Source organism: Protopterus annectens, chromosome 9.part0 (genome assembly GCF_019279795.1).
Source record: "Protopterus annectens isolate FY-2018-M chromosome 9.part0, PAN1.0, whole genome shotgun sequence".
NCBI lineage: Eukaryota > Metazoa > Chordata > Ceratodontiformes > Protopteridae > Protopterus > Protopterus annectens.
Genome location: NC_056743.1, coordinates 267,525,709 through 267,542,102, shown reverse-complemented (window position 1 = coordinate 267,542,102; position 16,394 = coordinate 267,525,709). Strand labels below are relative to the sequence as shown.

At 40.8% G+C, this 16,394-nt stretch overlaps 1 protein-coding gene across 1 annotated transcript in view; it reads right to left on the bottom strand.

Moving 5' to 3' along the window:
- The window catches only part of LOC122810514 (ubiquitin-conjugating enzyme E2 variant 3-like), a 623,912-nt gene that overhangs the window by 235,758 nt on the left and 371,760 nt on the right, over positions 1 to 16,394 (bottom strand). The window lies entirely within an intron of this gene.

The window sequence follows — 16,394 nt, the reverse complement described above, 5'->3', positions numbered from 1 at the left end:
TAAGACATTTTTTTTTAAATTGTTACAAACTTGCAACTAATATCCTGAGCTTATCTAAACAATCCTATCTTGGTTTGTGATTGAGTGTGCAGTAGCCTGGTAAGAGAAGTTTATGTGAATTTATATTTTTCCATTGTTTTTCACTATTCATAGGAAGGAAGGGATAGCTTGTAGACGAGATTAACTTTGATTTACATTTTGTTGTTTTACCTTTAATTTTCACTGTTTGTTGTTAGAAAGTGATTAGCATACCTCTCAACTGTACAGATTTTTGCAGAATGCCCAGATTTTGCCTCATATTTTTGGTCCATTTTTCATAAAATTGTGTTTTTTTCTGCCAAATTAGTGGCAAGTCTTTAAAGAGTGAAGTTATAAAATAATGACAGACATTTCAGTTTCATACTTCATACCCTTCCGAAAATCCAAGTTGATGCAAAACCGTTACTCTCTCAACTTTCTAAGTTTGTAAGAGCAGTATTTAAAACTATCCCTATTTTTGGCCCTTTACCTCACTTTTATTTATGGCACTGTCCAGATTTCTTGCTCTAAGAGGTGGAGTGCGGTATGAAGGGATATGTTTTAGATAGGGAAACTCTAGCCATCCCAAGAGGCCTAGTCAGCTATAAATTTACATAGATAACCCAGAGCTTATCTAAAGAATCATGTCTTGGTTTCTGATTTACTGATCTTTACTTTTAAAAACAAATGCAACTGCAAGCAACAGTGAGCAGAAGCTACTGCGTGCATTTGTCTGCAATGTATAGGAATTCCAGCTTTTCTGTAACTTTCACAGCTTTTAAGGTCAGAGCAACAACTTTACTATACTTTAATATTTAGCTGTATATTGCTTGTATGATTTTTCTCACAGAAGATGATTTAAGTTATCTTCGAATTCTGTGGTGACCAATTTTGATTATTCTTTTCTTTTACAATTCTTTATTCATTTGCAGCTGAATATGGATTCCATAAATGAGTATGCCATTAATATTTGCAAAAGCACAAGCGTACTGTACAATGTACTAATTGCTGACACCTGATAACACTGGTGATCTGTGCTCATGTCAAAAGTTGAATGATTTGCTTACCATTATGAGTAGTAAATCTAGACTTACTGGATGATGACTGCACTTTTGAAATTGGCACAGTTTGTTACATACAGTAATGACTGGACTGACGAGATAAATAATGTTAGGCAACGAATGCCTATTGACTGTAATGATCACTCAGCCCCTACTGAGCAAGACAATACTACTGACAACTTTAGAAGTCTGGATACAAATATTCAACAATCTGAAAATTCAGAGTAGATAGAAGAAAATAAAACGACAGGAAGAATCACACAACAAATAAGGAAGGAAAAGAAACTGCAAACTGTCTGTAAAGCAAAAAAAATGCAGAACAAACCAGTGTCTTTTTTTGCTATGTAACACACACATTACAGGGAATATTTTTCTATCAGAAACATTGAATCTACAGAAAGAGTCATCATTTTTCCATAAGAGAAAGTAAAAAAAAAATAGGTGAGGGGGGCGAAAAGAAGAAATCAAAATTAAATGTGGATGGACTGAAGAACACAACTAAGGGAAAAAAAAAAAGAGGACAAAGACCAACGTTGACAAAATGGCAAAAGCTGTGGCTGTGCAATGCCAGCTGGATGACAACTGTATGGTTGCAAATGTAATACGCAATGAAAACAGTAGGACTAATAAGACTTAACGATGATGCAGATCATTCCTTTGTAACAACTGATAGAGCAGATATTACTGTATTAGAAGTCGAAGATTCTACCCATCTGGTCCAAAAAGTTATTCTTGTAATTAGAGATTCAATTATTACAGGAACTGAGCAGAGAAGATAATGATCACTGAACAGTGTTAAGCTTGCCATGATCAAAAACAGATGATATGAGACTGGCATTAGAATGCCTTAATGTAATGAATTACGGATCCGTTTTTTCATGTCGCTACAAACTATCTCATCCGCAAGGAGACTGACTGTTAGGGAGCTTACTGTCCTCTTAGACAGCATAGCTTGTACAGCTGTTATGACATTTTTCACAAATCATATACAAAAAACAGAGTCAGGTCACCATGAATGAAAATATTTTTGGGGTAAATACCTACAAGAAAAAAATGTCCTGTTTTAAGAAATGGAAATGCATAGAGCATCAGAGCCTAATTTTGGGTACACATGAGTTCAGACAGGATGCCATCCACTCAAGATCATCAGGTAAGAGAATTTTTGCAGCAGATATTTTGCAATATTTGACAAACACAAAGCAGAATTTTTGCCAGGTTGAAAATTTAACAGTTCACAGATAGCAACTTTTGATGCATCTCTGGTGGTTGTTAATGCTAGGAGCATTAATAATAACGTTTTTTTTTTTATTGAAATTTGCTAATTTCCCACAAGATTGGTGTTGTTATTGTCTGTGAAACATGGTTAAAGAACGAGTGTAAACAGTTCTGTCAGGGTATAAATGTCTTACTGTACTAGACATTCTAACAAAAAAAAAAACAGGGCGGCATTATGATACGGATTAAAGATAGTTATGAGACATGTGATTACTGCATGTTCAGTAACACCAATACTATTGATTGTGTAACTGTGACGATATTAGACAACCCCGGAACATACAGTGGACATAAAAAGCTTACACACCCCTGTTAAAATGCCAGTGTTTTGTGATATAAAAAATGAGACCACAATAAATCATTTCAAAACTTTTCCCACCTTTAATGTGACCTATAACCTGTACAATTCAATTGAAAAACAAATCTGTTAGGGGAAAAATATAAAAAAAATAAAGAATGTACAATACGCTGGTTGCATAAGTATGCACACCCTTAAACTAATACTTTGTTGTGTGTGCACACCCTTAAACTAATACTTTGTTGAAGCGCCTTTTGATTTAATTACAGCATTCAGTTTTCTTGGGTAGGAGTCTATCAGCATGGCACATCTTGACTTGGCAATATTTGCCCACTCTTCCTTACAAAAGCACTCCAAATCTGTCAGATTGCAAGGGCATCTCTTATGCACAGCCTTCATCAGGTCACCCAACAGATTTACTATTGGATTTTGGTCTGGGCTCTGGCTGGGCCATTCCAAAACTTAAATTTTCTTCTGGTGAATCCATTCTTTTGTTGATTTGGCTGTATGCTTGGGGTCATTGTCATGTTGAAAGGGGAAATTCCTCTTCATCTTCAGCTTTCTAGCAGACACCTAATGGTTTTGGGCCAAAAGTGACTGGTATTTGGAACTGTTCATAATTCCTTCCACCTTGACTAAAGCCACAGTTCCAGCTGAAGAAAAGCAACCCCAAAGCATGATGCTGCCACCACCATGCTTCACCATGGGTATGGTGTTCTTTTGGTGATGCAAAGTGTTGTTTTTGCACCAAATGTACCTTTTGGAATTGTGGCCAAAAAGTTCAACCCTGGTCTCAGACCATAACACATTTTCCCACATGCTTTTGGGAGCCTTGATATATTGTTTTGTAAATTTTAGCTGGGCCTGGATGTTTTTCTGTGTAAGAAAGTCTTCCATCTTGCAACCCTACTGCATAGGCCAGACATATGGAGAATACAGGAGATTGTTGTCACAGGTAGTACACAACCAGTACTTGCCAGAAATTTCTGCAGCTCCTTCAGTGTTACTGTAGGTCTTTTGGCAGCCTCCTTGACCAGTTTTCGTCTTGTCTTTTCATTAATTTTAGAGGGATGTCCAGTTCTTTGCAACATCACTGTTGTCCCATATTTATTGTGGTCTCATTTTTTTATATCATAAAAACCTTGCATTTTAACAGGGGTGTGCAAACTTTTTATATCCACTATATAACAATTGTTGGAGTGTACAGGCCAACTAAGTCAAGTGCTGATGACCTAGAGGAATTCCTATGTTTATTGCATGAAACACAGTAAGAAAGAAAGAATAATAGTGACTGGAGGGCTTAAATTTACTAGAAACAGTCTGGAATAATATTGATTCAACATTAGTAAGGAAATTGTTCACAACATATGTTCAGGAACAACAATTGCTTCAGATTGTAAAAAAGCTTACCAGGTTAGCTGGACATACTAGACATTTAATTTGCTGGTAGATTATTCTGCCTAACTAAAATCTAAACCAAACCACAGAAGATTTATAAAAGATTATATGGAAGCAAAACAGTCACTATGTTAAACTAAATGGAGTGATGCATTCAGTGGAAAAACAGCAGGAATGTGAAAAAGTTTTTTAAGAGATTGCTTGATCTAGGTACACAACTTCAGGAGTATTTATTTCCACAAGAACAAGATACTTGACTAAGGTAAGATAAAAAAAAACATAAGAAATGGAAAAAAGGTAGAACTACAGATTTGAAAACTGAAATAAACAAGCTGGACAGACAAATTAAATATAGTGCGAGACGTGATCAAAAAATCTGAAGAAAATTTACATAAAGATACCTGACATAAAAGGAAACACTTTTATAAATATACAAGATGTGGAAGGAGTAAAAGACTTATAAATTGATAAACTGTGCAGATTCTGAAATGTATTCTCAGACAACAGATTATATGTATATTTACACAATTTTATTTAAAGCAGTTTGGTTCCACAAATCGAGTGATAAATTATCCTAGTGACATCCAGCTACCCTCAGATACTAAGATCAAATTAGATTATATTGAAAAAGAACTATACAAATTGGATCCAAACAAAGCACAGGGAGGAGACAGGATTAGTTATAATGACATGAGAATACTTCAGTAAGAACACGCAGTACCATTACAGCTATTATTTAACAAGTCATATAAATATGGAGAGACTCCTCAAGACTGAAGACATGCACTTGTTAAACCAGTCTTTAAGGTAAAGGGAAGTAGGACAAAACACGAGTCATACAGACTCTTAAGTTTACTTTCATGTTGTGGAAAAATAATGGAGAAGATAATATTGGATAAGTGACTGTCAGAAATTGGATAGGTTTGGACTTGAAACCATATATCAGCATGCACATGTTGAAAATAGATCTATTACCACCTATAACATAATATTCTACAACAATATAACAAAAGCTATGAATGAAAAATTAAGCTGCGATGTAATTTATATAGATTTAACTTCAGCATTTGACAGGGTCATACGCACAACACTGAATAAATTAGAACTAAGTATTGATGTACTTTTGATAATATGGATACCTGCATGACTTACAAATAGAACATAGCAAGTATCAAACAGCAATTGGACAGGTGGAATTCGAAGTTACAGCCCATGTGTCCCACAGGGCTCTGTCCTGGGCCCATAATTGTTTAGACTGTATAATTCAGATCTATCTTTTTCATACGAGGTGTTCTGAAGTCTGTATGCAGATGAATTGAACTTGGGTAAACTGATTACATGTGTTATAGATAGGGCATGTCTGCAAAAGAACTTGACTAAATTGAACATTTGGGCACAGGAGATTAATATGCTGATAAACTCATCAAAAACTGTGCATACGAGATTTGGGAAACACAAGTAGAAAGGTGAATATTTATTTATTTATTATTTTATTTTATTTTACATTTGTTGACCAGGCTAGTCTAACTGGATACATGTCCATTTTCAGTAGATGCCCGGAGAGAAAAGCTCCACATTTACAATATTATTTACAGTAAGAGAGATTTTACAAAAATTGAGGTACATTACAGTTTTATACCATACATTGGATTTTTGCTCACAAATTTAGTACATATCAGGTATAGTTAGTCACAGAAATGAAATCACAAGTAAAACTTTTTAACTGTAAAGCCACACACTCTTTTTGGGTAACAGAATAGTATCTAGCACATGCAGATAAGATGATTAATACCCATAGGTAAGTGAGGTTGTTAGTCAGGGTTAGCACAGGGGCATAACGATTGTGATTTAAGGTATGGTTTCAGTTTGCTTTTAAATAGGGTGATTAAGGAAAAGGAGGTTAGGTCACTGGGGAGGGAGTTCCAGGTTTTGCCAATAGTATTCGAGAACAGAGAGTCACCAGCCAAACTGTTAGTTTTACCTATTTGCACAAGTTGTTTATTAGATGAGCGTAGGGTCTTTAGGTTGCTATAGGGGGGGTGATACGATTTGTAAGTATTGGTGTGTTAGTAGGTTGATACAGGACCTTGTGGGCAACTGTTAGTTGGTTAAATATTAGAGGATTTGGCAACTCTAACCATCCTAGTTGTTTAAGATTGTGACAATGATGGGTTCTGTAGGTAGACCCAGTTGCAAATCTGGCAATATTATTGTAGGAGACAGCCAGCTTGTTCAAGTTGCTTTTACATAGTTTAGTATATATAGGGGAGGAATAATGTAGGGTAGAGATTAAGTGGGTACGGGCAATAGTGGACCTGGCTAGTGGGGTCAGAAAGGGTTTGATCCTATAGAGGGAACCTACTTTTTGTTGAATGTTTTTATAGTACTGTTTATATGGGAATCAAAGGGAAGGTTGGTATCTATTAGTACTCCAAGTAGTTTTGTAGTAGGATCAGGAGAGATGATAGTACCATTACTTGCTGTAACAGTAAAATCAATTGGGGAGGATCTACGGGTGGGAGTAAATAGTAGAAGTTTTGTTTTTTTTGGGGTTCAAGATAAGACATCGGTGTAGAAGCCATTTCGCAACTGTATTAAACACGTTTTGGGTTAGTGACTGTAGATCTGCTGGAGAGGTGGCTGAGCATATTAATGCTGAATCATCTGCGTATTGGATACAGGCAGCTTGAGGTATTACAGAATGTAGGTCATTTATAAATATAGAAAATAAGAGTGGTCCTGGTATGGAGTCTTGAGGGACACCAAGGGGAATCGGGAGGTTAGAAGATAAGTTGTTCTCCCATAATACAGCCTGTTGCCTGCTGTTTAGGTAGGACTGGAACCATTGTATAGCCAATGTGTCAAGTGACATGTTTTTGAGTAAGTTAATGAGTAGTTGGTGGTTTACCATGTTGACTGCTTTCGACAAATCAATAGAGAGGGCAGAGGATAGGAGCTCCGTATTACGATTTTTATTAATATGGTCAGAGAAGGATAAAAAAAAAAAAGAGTAGAGGTGGTGCTATGAAATGGTCTAAAACCATGTTGGCAGTTAGCTAATAAGTCGTTTAACAGTGGTTTGTGAATGCATTTCTCCATGATTTGTGCCAGTGGAGATAATATAGCTATAGGTCTATAGTTTGATAATTTGTTGGAGTTACCACCTTTACGCAGGGGGATAATATGTATAATTTTCCAGACTGATGGGATGTTTCTTTCAGTAATGGTTCTATTAATCAGGATGGATATGGGGTAGGCTATGGCTTTTGCAGCTTTTTGCAGGCATTCTGCTGGATGTAGGTTTGCCGAGAGGGTGGTAGGTTTAAGTTTTTGAATGAGGGTACAGATAAGGGATGTGGGAACAGGTTGAAAGTGAAATGATTGAGGTGTATTATTAGAGTTGGAGGTAGTGGAAGATGAGGTGTCAGGGGATAGCTGATTGGCAAGAGACTGAATGGTCTCTGTGAAGAAAGTGTTGGCTATTTGCTTGGGACTACTGTGATCAGAACCTGAAGGGGTGGGTGTGAGTGATCGACCTGGGTGTAGAAGTTTATTGATGCCTGGCCAGAATTTTTGTGGTTTGTTTTGGTAGGTTTGTTGGAGTTGAAAGTAAAAAATACTTTTGTCCAACTGTATGGCTTTTTTCATTTCGTTTCTTAACTGTCTAAACTTTAATTGATCCGCAGGGCTTTTAGTAGTGCACCAGTTTGCCCAGACTTTGTTTCTAAGGAGGATTTTTTGTTTAGTAGCTTTAGAAAGCCATGGGGCTGGCTTAACCCTAGCTCTAATTGTATGGGTTGGTGCACGGTGGTCAAGAATAGTTAATTTAGAAGTGAAGTATATAACTGCTTCTTCTAATGGTAGTTGTTTCACGGGAGACCAATCACATACTTTTAAGTTATTTTTGAAAGGTGTCAGGGTTGAAATCTTTGTTGAATCTTATTGTCCTATATGTGGTTGGGTTTGGAATGTCACTCATTTCTAATTAAGAAGATAAGAGAATGGTCACTTATGTCTTCGGGGAGGGTTCCTGCTATGTCATTTTGGTGATGATTATTTGAGGATCCAATCAAGGGTGCTTTCCTTGTTATTAACTTTATTGGTCCTTGTGGGGGATGTAATGGTTTGAGTAAAACCGTAAAGGTTTATATGGGTAAAAGGCTGTTCTGTGGTACAACTCTTCCAATTGATATTAAAGTCACTGAGTAATATGGTTTCTTGTGGGTAGTTTGTGGAAAGCCAACTAAGGATATCCTCTGGGTATTAGTGTTATTTGCCTGGGGGATAAATGCAGATATAGATAGATTTACATTTATTAAGCTGAATCTTGGAAATAAGGATTTCTGCATTACTGGCTAGGGGTAGATTAGTCTATGGAGGTCACCTGTAAACCAGATTTATAAAGAATAGCTACTCCTCCACCCTTTTTAGCTTTACGGTCTAGTCTCAAGATATTACATCTGGGTGGTATTACCTTCATTGTCTGGTGCTCTTGTCTTGAGCCATGTTTCAGTGAGACATAGGATGTCAAGTGAATGTACATCCATGAGAGCATGTAGGTGGGCAACCTTATTGTTTATGCTCCGAATATTAAGATGGGCTATTAGGAGTGAATTAGAGGGTCTAATAAGCAACTGTAAGTTAGTAGGGGCTGTAATGTGGGGCTCTATAGTTGTAACAGAGTTTGGGCCTGGATTTGGGTGGATATCACCATCTATTAAGGAGTGAACTTGTAGTCTCAGTACAGATTTTAGAAGTTTAAATATTAGGTTCTGAAGTTTCCTATCTCTTGAGTTATGACATTTAATGTGAGTCACTCTATATTTAGCTGGTAGGTAGTTTGATGTGCTGGGTATGTTTTTATGGTTATGAGAGACTACAAGTGTGGGTGTGGAGGTTTGTCTTATGGGGTATTGAAATCCTAGGCAGTTAAGGTGTTCATAGAGTGTAAAAAGATAAGGTATGGATAGGATAATTAGGAGTGAGAATAATAGTAGGAACTTGAGCAGTGGTGAGGTAGATGCCGTACTGGAGTGTTACATACAGGTTATTGTACAGGAAGAGTGCTGAATAAGTACTTTGTTAAGGAGTATGGTTGTATACCTTTAAGAGTTCTATCATGTGGTTGGTTGTATGGATGGGGGAGTGGTCAGGGTGTTTAAATGTAGAAGCAGTGGGGGTGGGTGGGAATTTATTTATATATTTAATATAGCACACAGTGTTTGAAACTGTAGATTAGTTTAAAGACCAGGGTACATGGACAAATCCAGCTTTGAGTTTTTCTAATCATAGCAACCAACTGGTTAATGATAGTTATAGAACTATAGATTGTATAAAAAGATTTATAAAGTCTAGGAAATCAGAAATAATGAAGTCATTGTTTGTTAGTTACATCAGACCTAAACTCAAGCATGGAATTCAAATATGGAAACCTTATCAGAAAACAAACATATGTAAACTGTTAAGAGTACAGCAGAAATATACCAAGAACATCCATGACTGCAAAAATTTAAATTATTCTGAAAGACTAAAATAGCTGAACTTGTACACTGTTTCATATAGATATTACAAGGAAATCTTATTCAGGTGTACAGGGCATTTAGATACCAATACCTCTGGGAATGTTTCGAGTTATCACAAAGTAGTAGAGAATCAAACAACCAACTTAAAAGATTCTACAGGAATGAGAATTCATCTAATTGGTTCTCTGACAGAGGAGCGAATGCATGGAAAATACTACGGAATTTGCATTAAAGCAAGCACTCATTTAGATATTTTTAAGAACAACCTGGATACTTATTATGGGAGCAACTGTTTTGGAACATTGGCAGGCCAGAAGGGCATTAATGCCATTGCTTGAGATATCTGTATGTATCTATATACGTACATGTATGTGCACATTACTATTTGACAGGCTGTTCTAATATGCAGCTCCAGCTTCTTGTCTCTGTTCAGACCAAAGCCACATTTTCCCATATTATTCCTTTTTAGGTCAAGAGTCTATAAAAACTGTACAGTGGAGTAGACACCATACCAAGCCCTCTGATATCAGTTAGGCACCACCTAGAAAACCTTTTCCAATTGTATGTAGGTTATATATTAATTCCATAGTTACCAGCTTCATAGCCTTACAAAAGAGACTGTTCAGGCTTCTGGATCTGTAATTACCTGGATTCATTTAAGTGCAACTTTGTTCAAAGGGAAGACTGTTGCTGTCCTCCTTTCATCCATCATGAAGCTTGTTTGTAGACTAACACTGCTTCTGTAGAAAATCAGACAAGCCATGTTTTCTGCTCGCCAGTAACCATGCTAGTATGTTATCTGACCCTACAGATATGTTTTTGGCCTTAGATAGTGCCTTGTCAGCTTGTTCTTGGAGGAACTGAAGGAAGGTGTAGGTTGTGGGCAAGTGATCCAACAACACTGGAATACAGAAGAATAGAGTGAAGTTTGAACTAAATTTGTCTGCTGGTGGATTGGACGTGAACTCTGTGTCCAAGTATGTTACATCATTTATTATCACCTCTGTACAGTGCTGGGCACTGTTTTGCATACTTTATAACATAATTAAAGATGGCTTTGTGGTTATCCTTCATCTGCCTGGCTATTTGTACCTTTTATCTTGCTTTGGTTGACTTAATCACGGACCAGTGTTCATTGTTTAGCAAGGACATTTTGGTATTTTGAGAGTTTGGTTTATTTTTATGTGCAATGAGTTTTTTTTCCCATTTTATTATCGAGCCTAATTACATAAGCCCCGGGATTCATGAACCTTGCACCAGGCGCCAGCATAGCGTCGGCGTTATAAAGCCAAATATGGCCACCGAGCGATTCAGGTATGAAGCAATCCCACGTGCACTACCGGCGTGCGCCGGACCTGCGCCGCCCCTGGCGTAGGTATGCTAATCACACTGTGTGCGGTATTGCACCATGCAAATGAAGGCAAATAGCGATTCACGAAGTGGGGCATGCGTAGCGTAAGGGCACGGCAATGTAAACGAAAAAAGCGGTTTACATTTACCCAAACATGACCAAGGAGTAACGGAAGGCTGTCAGCGTCAGGTATCATACAGGTGCAATATGCCAAGGAAAGGCACCGAGAATGTCCAAAGAAAACATGCACAAACTGTAAATAATGACAAAATGTCGTATGCGTAGAAACCACAGCAGAACCCCGGATATGTGTACAGAAGGTGCAAAGCAATGAAATAATATGACAATGTCCTAAAAGAGCTGTATAATACACATCAGCTGTACAGCCACCACACACCATAGTATGTATGGAAAGCCCAACCCCAGCGCAAGGGTTGTCAAGGAGTGGTGGCAGTGTTCGGCGCCGTAACCATGTATTAACAGTCAATGCCATGCAAATGAGGCAGATAATAGTGAATCGCAAAGCTGGCGCCGGTGTAAGGATGGAGCAAGCGGCGGTACTACACCGAGGAGTGGCCTACACGAGATACATGTCAATCGCAGAGGGGTGTGCCACAGTAGGAGGAAGCATATTGGAGGCCAGCAAACCTGGGCTGTACAATGTACATCACAGCAGCAGGACCGGCGTGTGAGGAAATAGATGCGCTGAGAGTACATAATGCGCGCACAGATGCATGTGCACGAGGATGACTATGTTCCCCAACACAGTCATGTGGCCTCCCGTCAACAGCCACGGATATAGGAAGGTAATGCGGAGAATATGAGGAAATGCGGAAGCAGTGTAATTGGAGCCGTAATGAGCAATCAACACCAATTAATCCAGGAAGGGCAAACGGCGGCAGCCGACAACTCTGTATGCAGACTCCTGCATAACGGGAAAGGGGAGGCATATGAATGCAAAGATAGTAGGGGATGTAGTAGAAATGCAAAGAACAAAGAACCGAAATAGCACAGCCAAGTACAGAGGTAGCATAACTGCGGCTGCAGATAAAATGCATCATATGCCATGTGCCTGCAGGATGCAGTAATGTAAGATGCAAAGCTAAGCCAATGCAGGCAACTGTAATGCAACACTAAAGGCAATACCGTTGCAGTTGCAACGGAAAACACCGAAAATAATCCATGGATACGGCACAGACACACCCAATGACATCACCGGGTATACAGCACAACAGTATAAAGTGTGAATGCACACAACACACAGCGATTTCCCAAACGCCGCACCGTAGGGTGTAAACACACGGGGAACTTTTAATATGTATATGGTGGGTGCCGCCGTGGCCGTGATGCATAGGTATGTGGCAGAGACAGACGGAGTTGTGGAGGGCGGTGCCGACAACTACCGTAGGCCTCACAGGAGAAGGAGAGTGTTCAGACCAAGGGTGACATACCAGGGGCTGCAAGACCTGGAGATAGTAGAGCGCTACAGGGTGGACAGGGACACGTTACAGCAAATAGTGGAGCTGTGCCGGCCACGCTTGAGAACAAGAGTCAACAGAGGGGAGCCCATCCCAGTGGACACAAAGGTATGTGTGAGCTTGCGAATACTGGCTACAGGTACCTTTCAAAGGCCAACCGGGGATATAATGGGTATCTCACAGGCATCAGCATCTAGGGTACTACACCAGTTCCTGGATGCCATGTTACGACATGCCCATGAGTATATAAACTTCCTCAGATCTCAGGAGGTGTTGGCTAGCAATATGCGCCGCTTCCACCGTGTGGCACAATACCCGGAGGTACTGGGTGCGATCGACTGTACGCACATAGAAATCAAGTCACCGCCCGGGGAGCAGGGTACACGCTACATAAATGGCAAGGGATACCCCTCCATCAATTGCCAGGTCGTGTGCAATGCGCAGGGCATTATCATGGATGTGTGTGCTGGCAGCCCTGGAAGCTTCCACGACTCCCATATCTGGCATGCCTCACAGCTGTATCAGGTATTCGCCAGGGGGACATCACACAAGGTCACCTTGTGGGGGATGCTGGCTATGCACTGGAGCCGTGGCTGATGACACCCATCAGAAATGCACACACACACATGCAAGAACGCCATAATGAGGCACACGCACAAACCAGAATAATCATAGAGCGTGTGTTTGGGATTTTGAAATCACGGTTCCGGTGCTTGGATACATCCGGTGGAGCCTTGCAGTACTCTCCAGGCACATGTGCCCACATATTCATAGTATGTTGTATGCTACACAATATGATTCTGCGGAAACAGCTGCTGCAGGGACATAATGGTGTAGGGCCACCAAGCCCGCCACAACTGCCAAGGCAAGCACAGGGCGTTCAGCACCATGAACACACTGTGCCAGCCCCAGTAGGTAGACGGAGGCGTACCCAATATGCCTATGCCCTGGCAAAGAGGGAACGCATAGCACATACTTTGACAGTGTAGGCCCCATGGACTGACACCTCCTTACCTGCACACACAGTGAAATGGACGCCACACAAACATGTCTGCCCGTAATGTGTACCGTATGGCCGGACCTATGTGTGACTCCAACAAAGGCACCGCCCAAACACTGCACACCCAATAGCCAGCAGAGCATGGAATGCCAACACCTCACCGCACGCCGGTTCTACAGCACACGGCGTAGCCGTATGCTGCCACTATCGCCGCAAGTCGACCACATATGTACTTATGTGCATACACAGATACGGAAATAGATATCAGTACACATGTAGAAATATATATGCATACACAGATATAAAGTACAACAGGGTAATATGGAACCCAGGGATGCAAGTTCACAGATAAGTAAGGCGAAATCTCCACATAGTAAACATAGTGACCGACAACCCGATCATCCGGGAGGGTGGGCAGAGCAGGTAACGCCAGCCATGGAAATGTCAACCTGCATCAATACATATCCGCGTGTCGGGATGATCACCACTCCACGGTACAGTAACGGGATATGTCGTGTCATATCCATAGGATATGAGTGCGGAGATACGCCGCCGCCAGCGTGCGCCGAACGTAGGTATTGTGTTCAACCGTCGGTGCGGCGGCAAACATACCAGTGAAGTGTACGTCATTATGAGGCATTACCTCATTTGGGGTGTAAAACAGTTCATGTCCCTCGCAGTTCCACAAAGTTCCACATTGAAAATGTCTGTCAAACATCCATTGTTAGGAATGTATTTAAATGACATCCTGGTAAATAGAAATGAATCATAGTAATTCATTAAAGGTTCTTCACTGTAAGTAAATCAGCATATTCTAATCATCCTATGACCTACTTAGCTGAAGTTGTTACTATGCCATTACTATGTGTTCCACATTATGCCCATTTGTTCCACATTACTAATGTGTGTGTTCCTCATTTTGGAAATAGAAGGTTGAGAGCCATGGCAATATGTGTATGTGTGAGGTGAGGTTGTCGTGTGTTCCGCTGTGTGTGTGTAATGTGTGTGCCACTGTAAAATGTGTATGTAGATGACATGTCACAGGCGGTGTAATAACATGCGTGGGCATACAGTACAGGAACTATAGGCGTATGTACAGCAGTACCCACAAAGTAGTACTGACATCTCCTCAGTGGCTATGCACGTGGCGGCGTAAAGCGATGCAAAGCGGAAATGTCCCAGAATGTACCACAGGGCCATAGCCAACAGGAGATGCAAAGGGCATGTACAAACCATGACCGTATGTATGGCGTCCATAAGGTAGACTCAACACGAGGCGTCGACAGCGTTACACAGCATCAGGCATGCGGCGAAAATACGACTGTGCTAACCCGGCACCGATCGTGAACACTTACGGTCCGTAAATACCGCTGTGTGTTCCACGACCGTTAAGTAAGCGGCACACGAATAGGAGGCTACCGGTAGCATACAGGCCGTCCCAAGTATAGGACCACAATCACCGTAACTATCAGTGACAAAATGCCAATGGATAGTAGGCACGGACGAACATCTGCAGATATATAACCGATGTGAAGGAGGAATACGTGCAGGAAGCACACATGCAGGCGATACTGACACCACACGACATCAACAAAACAAACATTCCCAGAACAACAGACAGGTAACGTGCAGCTCCCCAAGCAGGGATGGAGCACACACACAAGCATATCTTGTATGTATAAATGCAAGACCCACACCCCGTACCCGTCACCCACATCCGCAGATATACCCCATCGCACATATCAAAGGGATAACAGCTAAAACCGTAGTAAAAACATACAGGCAGTCAAGGACAGCGGCATACCCACAACAAGCCGCGTGGGAAACACTAGCAGCAGCTGATGCATCCTTGCATCCGTTGTGTACACGAATATAACAGCTATGTTACACATCTGAATGCACAACGCCATCGACAGACGCCGCCAGGACACGGAGACCCACATGTCGAACAGAATACCATACCCAACACACACAATCCACGGCTAACACCACAGCGAAATGTACCTGACACCACACATAGCGGATGCAGTCACACAAACATGATACAATACATACCATCCTCGAAGGTATTGCAAATAACCATCGGCCACTCAAGGAATGAACCTTGGCCTAGTGCCGGCCGTAGCGTCTGAATGGAGGATCACGGTGATATGCGCATAAGTACACACCAAGGAACAGCTATTGGCGTGATGAACCCACATGCCTCAGGTGACAGCGAATATAAGGAAGACTCCCTGGATATTCAAACCGTATGTTCATACCGAACAAATAGCGAATACAAAGGAGTAGCAAGCAAGTACTGGCGAATACAGAACCAAAGGCGGAAAGGTATGCCGAACCCAGGAGATGTACTGTTGTGTAACGCATGATCACGTATAGCGAATCTGTACAGTATGTGAACGGTGTGTGTAGGTAAAGATACCTGTCCATCAGGCAGAGAGTGGTGAAAGTTGGTTATGTAATGCTAAGCCGCGCAGCATACCAACGACTGTGGACAACGTGTGCACAGCAGTGGGACAACATGTACACACCCGGGATAGCCCCAGGTTAGGCTTGCCACCTTTTCAAATGGCCAAAGTGGGACATTTTCGGGACACACATCGGATGTTACAGGTGGACACATACCCATGGTCAGTACAAAGGGTAGAACTTTACTCTTTTGCCTAAATAAAATCGTAGTCTTGTAGCAGTTTAGTTGCTTATTGTGTGTCTTGTAACATTTAGGAATTTACAAACATAAATAACTATGTTATGCAACTCTTACATAAAAAATGGGACATAATTATGTCCCACAATCTCAGGACATTTGCCATTTGTAATATGTTTTGTAAGGACACAACTGCCCAAAGAGGGACTGTCCCTTGCAAAGTGGGACAGGTGGTAACCCTACCCCAGGTCTGCCATAGGGATTTCAAACAGAACAATGCCACCACCCACGCTTATGCTGGCAGTGGATATCCAACAATGAAGTGCCACAGCAGGATAGGAAAGTA